Here is a 9,711-nt window from a genome sequence, read left to right as displayed (position 1 = left end):
GTAGTGCTGCCTAGGTTATGATATAGGTCAGTCTGTAATCATCCTGTAGGCCATTGTTAAAGAGAACAAACTTCTTTGCAACATTTCAAATACTGCCCAGAGGGTTCAGGCAAAATGAACTGTTCTCAGAGTTACAATAATGTTAACAGACACTTGGTCTTCAGAATTAAGTTCTGATAGGACTGGTGGCATTAAAACTACACACACAAGTCTGTATTTCACAGTAGCAACTAAAAACAGTGGCTTTCAACTGGATTTTTTTTTTTTTTTTAATAAATCACGGACAAGAGAACCCTGCTTGAAGTGCCAGGGTTTAAACACCAATATAGAGCAAAAGATGATGGACCAAATACTCCAACATTAAACTATCCAACTGGAACATTTTCAACTAAAATTTCATCATCTAATCGATTGCCTGTCTTCATGTGTCATTCTCAGAAAGCTCTCTGGTCTTCATGTCAGCTTCCTCCATCAGTAAATTCAGGGTTGCCTACTTTATCCTGCTTGAGAATCCATGTAGCATAAGCTTCCACTTTCTTTCCTGAGGACCCTCCCACAAGAAGACCATAAAAGTTGTGATTTATGACAATAAAATCTCCAAAGTAAATGAGAGGATAAATTGTAAGAAATTTACAATGAAATATGTTGCCTTTAATAACGATTTTTGAAGTATTATCCCTCACAAAGTGGGACTGTTTTAAGGAAGTATTAGTTGTGATAACTATGATTATCAAACATTGAAAAGATAAATCAGACACCTTTAATTTGTCCATGGATCCCAAAAGACAGCCTTAAGAAGCAAATAATTCTATGGTTATAATAAGAAGAAAAAAATAAAAAGCATAAATTACAGTAGCAGTCTTAATGTCATACTTTCTAAAAAGGTATGAAAATAAAAGCAAACAAAGTTTAGTAATATGGTTTTGAATCTGAAAGTAGAGTTAGACAATAATTCAAAACCAGAGATATAGATTACAGACCAGAGTTGTTTTGATGAGTCACCTTTCACTAAGTGAGCTTTCTAAAAAAATTCTCCACAGCAAAAAAGATTAGCAGTCATAAGTGTTTTTGTTATTCATGAGACACGATACATCATCACATTTTGTCTATTGTTTGAGCACATTACTGTCTTCTTATAAACAAGAGATCATCTTTCATATGAACATTTGCACATATCAGCATATAAGTTATAATACAGGCTTAATAAAAAATGATGATCTTTGAAGACAACACACAGGAAGTAAAATACCATCTTTCGGATTCTCTACATACCGAGAACTTGTGAGAAAACAGGTGTCTTATTGAATAATGTGGAATTTAAATTAGAACGCTATGAAATACAATGAAACAGCAATATAATTAAGACCATAATGTGGAATTAAAATATATAGATTTATTCCATGAAAGAAATTTAAATTCATACAGAAGTGGAGATTAGAATTAATTTTGAAGTGAATTAAAGCTTTACTCCTGAAAAGAAAAGTAATGTTTTAGTGTAACTACAAGGCTGGAAACAGTCTTTACCAGGTGATTGTCAGTGTTCTTTGTACAAAGAGAAAACCTTAAAAAATGTATTTCATAGCAAAGCCCTGGAGGACGAGGCTGCATTATCTTTGTCAATAACGGAAGCCTACAAAGTACCATGTGTACTTAAGATTTTAAAATGCATTTTAATTTTTTAAATATTCAAAACCATCAAGGACATAATTTTAAAAACCTAATTTTGTTCTGGAAGCAGCAGTAAATTGGAGGCTAGATCATATACCAGAACCTCAATACAACCTCTTTTCATTTATTTTCTGTTCACATAAATCCAGGGGAAGTGTAATAATAATACTTTTTTTAAAATACATTTTTACATGTGTTTTCTGAACTATTTATACAACAACTCTCAAGGTAGGAATAACTGTGCCACCATCTAAACAAAATAATGTATGTGGGGAGCAACAAAATGTCAAATAAAAGTGATACTCAGGGGGGGTGTAGGAGCAAGAACAGGGGCAGATGTTGAAATCAGACTGGTCCAAGTTTAAATTCAGCTTTGTTTGCTTAATTTTTTTTGACACTTAGGCAAATTATTGAACTTCTTTTTTGAAGCTGATACAACATTTAGATATAATACATGTTATTATAAAAGGCAGCTGAATTTATTCTAATCCCCAAACCATTGCTTCCTGGTTGTGTCACATTGGGATAGCTGGAGGTGTCTCAGCTCTTGAAGGTGGCAAATGACACCTACCTTATATGGGTGTTGTGAGGAATATCTAAGGTAACAGATGTAAGCACACCTGGCACAGAGAATGATATCCTATTCCTGTGTCATCTTCTGGCTCCCTTCCCTCTTTGCCTATTTTGGTTCATAATCAAGAATTCCTTCTCCTCTAAGTCACTGTTGTCTTTCACACTAAGAAATAATGATAAAACTAGGAAACTTGAGTGGTTTACGCAAGCCTACTCTAGAATAAATCAACTTTTCATTATTCTGTGTTCTCTGGAAGTAATGTATGTTAGAAAGAAAAACAAAACGCTAATTAAAAGAATTGAGGCTAGTTTTCCCCTGCCTCTGCCTTTAATCCCTATGGACTACATACACTTGGATAGGGCACTTATGTTGTTGGGTGATGGGAAGCTGTTTCTTAACATAAACTGATTAAATAGGTCATCTTTAAGACTTATTCCAGTTCTAAATTCTATATTCTAATCAAATCAATCACCTTATTGGTGGATATCTATTTTATTCTTCTATTCCCAAAATCTCAGCTGATTACCTTCTCACCTGCCCTCAATTTTGTTAGCTTGAATGATGAAATTCCATGATAATGAAACCATAATTGTGATTTCTAACCCTGCACAGGTCACGAGTTTTGCTCCATTCCAGAAGCTACCACTAATGCATCCTTTAATGAGAGAGAAAGGCTGATAAAGTATGAATAGATCAGCACAAACCCTTTCTCATTCTGGAAAAACAATTTAAAAGTGTACACTCTGCTAGTATTACTTTACTTATATAATGTTATTGTGTATTCATCATAAATAACTCACAAATTCCTCATCATTGTGCTCTGTATTTTTTGGTATCTGACTTCAAGAAGTTTTCTTTATGAATCTAATAATAAAATACACATACACATATATAATGTTTAAATATGTTTATTATACTAGGGATGTTGATTATTGGCCATCTGTGTATAAAACGTCCTATTATGAGTAAGATTTAAGGTTAAACACATTTTCCAATTCTCTTCCATAAGTATAACTTAACAAACCTGTTGCCGTCTAGGAGATTCTGACTCATAGCGGCCCTGTAGGACAGATCAGAACTGCCCCAGAGCTTTCCGAGGCTGTAATCTTTAGGGAAACAGACTTTCTTCTACTGGGCAGCTGGTGGGCTTGAACTGCTGGCTTTTTTGGCTGGTAGCTGTGTGCTTTAACTACTGCCCCACGAGGGCTCCTTATAACTTAATAAGGAGAAATAAACTGCTTCTTTGACCAATTTCAGTTCCAAAACATTGATTTGGTTTTCAAGTATACACCGAGAGCATAGATAATATTTGATGGTTATCATTGATACGGTTTCTTAAGAAGCTAAATACTGTACTTATGAAAATTCAGGTAAAGATAAAATAATTTTATGTGATGAAAATTCTAGGATTGATTGCTAGCCCTGTTTCAGTACAATCCAATGACTTTGAATTTTGTGCGGCTTATTTAAAATGTTAAAAAATGTAATGAGCTTTTTTCCTTTTACCTTGCTAAGGTCCTAAAGTCTAGAGAAAAAAAAAAAATATGACATATTGTAGGATCAATGTGAAGGTAGTTCAGGGAAATAAGTGACCCAGAAGGAAAGAAAATGAGGCTTGGTTTGCATCATCTCCCTGAAAGACTTCATTAATAATACCATCCATCCATCCCGGTAATTTGAAAAGTGCTAATCTCTTATGTTCCGGGAACTCTGCTAAGACAAGGTCGAAAACTATCTTCATTATAAATTTCAATATTGTTTATAGATAAAAGCCAAATCCTAATGCTGAATTTCTTTTGTAGAGAGACTTGTTGAGATTGTATTTCAATAAAGTATTACATGGAACTACTCAAAGTAAACCCGAATAAACGAAATAACTTGGGTGACAAGATACTTAGAGAAATGTTTTCTTGTGAGAATTTAGGACATGTATATGGTCAGAGGTGTAACGAGAGTTAGGCAGAGGGGGGCACTTGCTCCAGGCTGCAAGTCCAAGGGGGTGCCAGACAGGGTGCAGAATGACATTCCAAGGTGCCACAAATATGAAAGACATGCAAAAATACATTAATAAATTTTCCTTCTAATAGTTTTTAGTATATAAATATCCAATAAATTAAGTAACGTATATATATCAAGGCTTCTTGCTATTGCTTTAATAACTAGAGAAAAATTAAATATCTTTGACCAATTAAGGACTGATTTAAAATAATCTAATTAAGTAAAAACTCAAAGTACCAATATTCTAATTGTGAATCCTCTGTTTTCTTTGTTTTTTCATCATCTATATACTACTGTCTCAGGAGAATGGCTGTATTCTTTATTAACTCTTGAAAATACAAACAAAACAAACAGTTGGGGGCACTTCTTAAATTATTCAGGTGTACCTGAGCGTGACTTTATGCAGTTCAATTTATATTATTTAATAAAATCTACTAAAATTCAGTTACAAAAGACTCCCGTGAGGTCTTTAATTCATTTATATTAAAGCTGAATGAAGCAATCACTTTTTGATGATATATATACACACACACACATATATATAACCAAAAAAAAAAAAAAAAACATTGCCATCGTTGTGATTCCAACTTTAGTGACCCTATGGGACAGAGTAGAACTGCCCCTTAGGGTTTCCAAGAAGTGGTAGATTTGAACTGCCGACCTCTTGGTTAGCAGCCAAGCTGTTAACCACTATGCCACCAGGGCTCTGTATATATATTAGTATTCAGTAAATAGTCAATAAATATTTGTTTAAATAATAAATAAATGAAAGAATGAAGGAATTTATTACTGTGTAAAGCCAGCATAACTGATAATGCTGAATATCCTAGAAAAAGGACGATGTGTATTTTCTATTCCTTTATCAAAATACGAAAAGCTCTCAGGCAGTTTTCAAGGTTAGCAGGTTTCAAAATTGTTCCTCATTAATACAAGTAGAAAATCAAATGACCGGCAAAATGGTTAAAATAGAAAGAAAACTTTTTCTAAGAACAGAAATTTGATTAAAAGTAAAAAAAAAAAAAAAAAAAAATCTTTGGTGCCTTATCTAAAATTCCAAGTTTTATTTGAGAATTACATATACATATGTACATACCCAAGTTTTTCTTTATGTACGTATTCAATTTTAAAGTATTTAAAATAAGATTCATCAATTTAGTGCATATGGTGATAAACAATGGATGTTTCTCCTAGAATTTTTAAACTGAGAAGGCAATGATAATAACTGATGACATGTAATTATTTTTTTTATGTATTACAAATATACAAATATAAAATAATTACATTGGGAATTCTTAATCCTTAGAGTGTCTGCTTACTCTGTAATAAGATATCCTAAACTCACAAATTTGTAATCCAAATTGGTATTTCTGTATACAAAAATTGACACCTCCATAAATTATTTAGTTGTTTGAGTCTATAGAGTTGTTTGCACACTATGGAATTTAAATGTATTTCCTGGCGCTATTATCTGATGTTTGATTTTCTAGTTTGGTTACCAGAAATGGATACATTTTCATCATATTCTTGGCTTATTTATGAGATAATAAATTTGTTGGTGTGTTATTGTCTTAAAAGCACATCACTATACCTAAGAACAGATTTCTAAAAAAAGTACAAATTTATTCCTAATTCATAATTCATGGACAATAAGTTCCCCTTATCATGTTTAAGTTTTCTCTCTGGGATTTTGTAAGAGCAGGGTTTCTTGATGTGCCTAGTAGTAAAATCCCATCTCACCTCATTTCATTATTATAAAAGTTCTATGTTATTAATCATGTACATGCCCGTAACCCAGATTCTAGCAGAGGTTGTTGGAAAAAATGAATAATGAATTGATGAATAATGTGAATAATAAGGCTGGAAAGGTAGGAAAAGGCTAGGTCATAATTACTCCAGCATAAGGTATTTACTCTGGCATCAGTTACTGCTGATGCAGTAATAATATATAACAAAATATAAATATATATAACAAACCACAAAACTCAGTGGCTTAAACAATACACATTTATTTAGTCTAGGTGTATGCAGGTCAGCAATTTAGGCTGGTTCAGCTGAGTAATTTTTCTGGTCTCAACTGATCTCATCCTCATGTTGACAGTTGAAGGGTGTTAGGATATGGAAGTAACTGAACCGTATTCCCTTTATCCTCCAAGAGACTAACCTGGACATACTCTCATGTTGATAACAAAGGCAGAGGTTCAAGAGTAAACAAGCCCCAATAGTCAAGCCCATTTAAAACTCTGAATTATGCTCCCTAGCATTCATTGGCCCTGGTCACACCCTCATGGTGGAGTCCAGAGTCAAGGTGGAAGGGAATGACGAAGTTACATAGCAGAACCATGGAAGAGTAAAGAATTGGGCCTATTAAGCAATCAGTGTATCACAGTCTTCTAAGCTGTTAACCCTGTGCCGTAAAGTCGATTCTGACTCATAGCAACCCTGTAGGACAGAGTAGAACTGCCCCAGAGAGTTTCCAAGGAGCGCTTGGTGGATTCGAACTGCCAACTCTTTGGTTAGCAGCCGTAGCACTTAACCACTTCGCCACCAGGGTTTCCTCTAAGTTGTTATACAGGTAAAATATGATAAAGACGTGTAATTAAGATGGAGCAAAGAGTATATATCGTGGGAAACTAATCATTATTGTCAAAATTGAATTGACAGAATTTGGAATTCCATGGGTTTGTTGTGAGGGGCCAGGATGACTGTTAAGTAGAAGACGTGTTGAAGATTTCAATTATATGGGTGCGGTTAGTAGTGTCATTTATGAAAATAAGGCACTGGTAGGAAGAAAGGATATTTAGGGAAGGCATGAGGAAAATACCAGTTTGGATCAAAACAGTCTAACTTTAAGCTTTCGGAATAATTTAGAATTTAGTTTAGAAACATAAAAAAACTTTTAGAAATGCATGATTAGTTCTGAGGAAGGGGGGGTACTAAAAAAGGAAATATAAAAAAGGCAAAGCTTTTTCATGGAGGAATGGGTAATAGGTACACACTTATGGAAGGAATAGGTACACACTTATGGAGGAAATCTCCGAGAAGATTTAGAAACACAGGAAGGTACACGAAATTATATGCCATCATAGAAATGAGAGGAAAGTGTTTTACTTAGGTGAGAACCAAGGATAAATCAAACCAGACCCGTTGCCCTCAAGTTCACTCCCACTCGTAATGACCCGAAGGAACAAAGTAGAACTGTCCCATACAGTTCCCAAGGCTGTAAATCTTTACAGAAGCAGGCTGTCACTGTCTTTCTCCAGTGGAGCTGCTGGTGGGTTTGAACCACTTAACCATTGCACCACCAGGGCTCCTCAAGAACCAAGTAAACATTACAGATTGTTCAGAATGAACCTGGTAAAAGCGAAGCCCAGCACAATCTTAAAAATTACTATTAATTTTTTAAAGTAGTCTAAAATTTTAAAAATCTAAATTATTATTAATTTCAAATTAAATAACATTCCAGCAGTGAATTTTACAATTTATGCAGCAGTGCTTAACTAAAGAGAGTTTCAAGTGAAAACTTTATAAATAACACTTATCTTCTTTTCCAGTAAGGACTATGAAAGGACCAGGAGTAAAGAAGGCCAACCTAATTTATTCTGATTATAGAATTCTAGCTTACATAATATATGGCAAATTTTGAAAATTAAATAAATATTCCCTTGAAATGCCTAGTTTTATTGAAGTATCCATTGGAACTGGAATTGAAAAAAGAAGATAAAATACATTTCATTTTGGTTTTTAAAAAAGCAAAAGTTTTGAAAGAAAGTTACCCTATTCTGAAGCTTTCCAGCACATTCTTCATTACCGTCCTGTCAGGCGGAAGTGTATGTCTCAAGGGAAATAAGAGCAAAGGATTTAAAGCTGGATTATAAATAATAAGTCTAAATTCTGGAAATACTTTAAAAATAAGAAAAAAATTAAAATGAAACCAAGGGAAAGAATGTCAATATCTCAAACACCTGCCTATGGAAGTAATGAGTTTAACCTGTCTTTTCCAAAGTATTCCTTGAAGAGATTTAAAACCTTGTACCTTTGTTTTATTTCCAAGCAATTCTATTTGGAATTTGGCATTGAAAATACAGCACTAAGGGATTAAAAGAAGTAATGATGCCAGTGTTATTTAAAAAGAAAAATCTGAAGAAGGAATTTAGTAGTGTTTTGTGGAAAAAGACGAGCTTAACAGACTACAGAACTAACAAATTGGCTAATTTGTGCAAGTTACTCTCCTGCTATACACAATGAAAATACTAAAAACCTGCTTACACGATCATTCCACAGAGCAGATGAAATGATGTATATTAAATACCTGGTATTGCAATATAAGCTCAGCAATTGTTAGTTTCTTAAACTTTTCACTGAAAAATATCATCTTTGCTTGCCATTTTTATAACAAATAAAAGGTATAGAATCTAATATATGATTTTTTTTGTATTTGATTAATTATAAAAGTAGGTATAAATGTCATAATTCTTTATTTAGCTAAAGTATACTCTACTTTATTTTACTTATTATTTCCTAGGATTTTAATAAGGACACCTGTGATTCAACATGTCTTTTATAACTGAATTTTCCATGGTAGATGCAGTTTTGTGTTTTCTTTTACATTATGTATTCAAATTAGAGTTTTGATATCCTTAGGTGTGCTTTTTTTTTACTATAAATAATTTTTTTATTTAGTCATTTTTGTTTACAATTGAAACTCTGGGGATTCAAAATCACCATCTTTGCCCATGAGCTTCTTATACACACCAAGAAAAGTTCCAACCTTGTGTTCTGCATTGTTCTGTTGTGCTTTGTCCAAATGAATCTTTATAAGTTGGCTGCCATCCAGTTTTACACAGATTCTCTTGTCCACAATTACACTGGGGAAGCCAAGTCTTCATGGATTGCATCGTGGGTGGCTGGCGGTCAGGGAATGGCTCCTGAGACCTTTTGCTTATTTTTTGTATGCTTTTTTCAAATTGCTTTAGGCAGAATTTGCCTCTGAGCAACAAAGGCGATGTGTTTTCCACTCATCTTTTTCTCCAGTTCATGTACTAGCCTGACTTGAATGTTCTGGAGAGACTTTAGTTGAGGACCGGGAATAAAGATTATAATAGCTTTCTGACAACCACCAACTTCAATTTCCTTGGCTGCAGTTATATTTGGCTCCGTCAACTGAGGTCCAAGTTCATCTCCAGCTCAAGCAGGACTTAAAAAACGCCAGACTCAAATTTATCAGGCTTTTTGCCGTTGGACTTCACGGCCTTAACACTTGATCTGAACATGGCCTTTTTCTTGCTGAGGACCAGCATAGGAACAGTCTTAGGTGTGCTTTTGAAAGCCAAGGAGGAAAAAAAAAAAAAAACTTGTATAAAGTCATCATTTCTATTTCTTCTATATATTTTAGGTATCACGACCATATAAATTAGGAACTTAATAAATAAACTGAATAAATACCTGTTTGGTTTTAAAATATGGGTGCGAAA

General features: G+C 33.8%; 1 pseudogene; it reads right to left on the bottom strand.

Annotated features, from left to right (window-relative positions):
- Positions 1-8,859: 8,859 nt before the first annotated feature.
- On the bottom strand, positions 8,860-9,510 carry LOC100657432 (small ribosomal subunit protein eS7-like; annotated as a pseudogene).
- Positions 9,511-9,711: the final 201 nt, after the last annotated feature.

The sequence above is a fragment of the Loxodonta africana genome, chromosome 17, assembly GCF_030014295.1.
Source record: "Loxodonta africana isolate mLoxAfr1 chromosome 17, mLoxAfr1.hap2, whole genome shotgun sequence".
NCBI classification, from domain to species: domain Eukaryota; kingdom Metazoa; phylum Chordata; class Mammalia; order Proboscidea; family Elephantidae; genus Loxodonta; species Loxodonta africana.
This window is presented reverse-complemented; position numbering and strand designations above follow the sequence as displayed.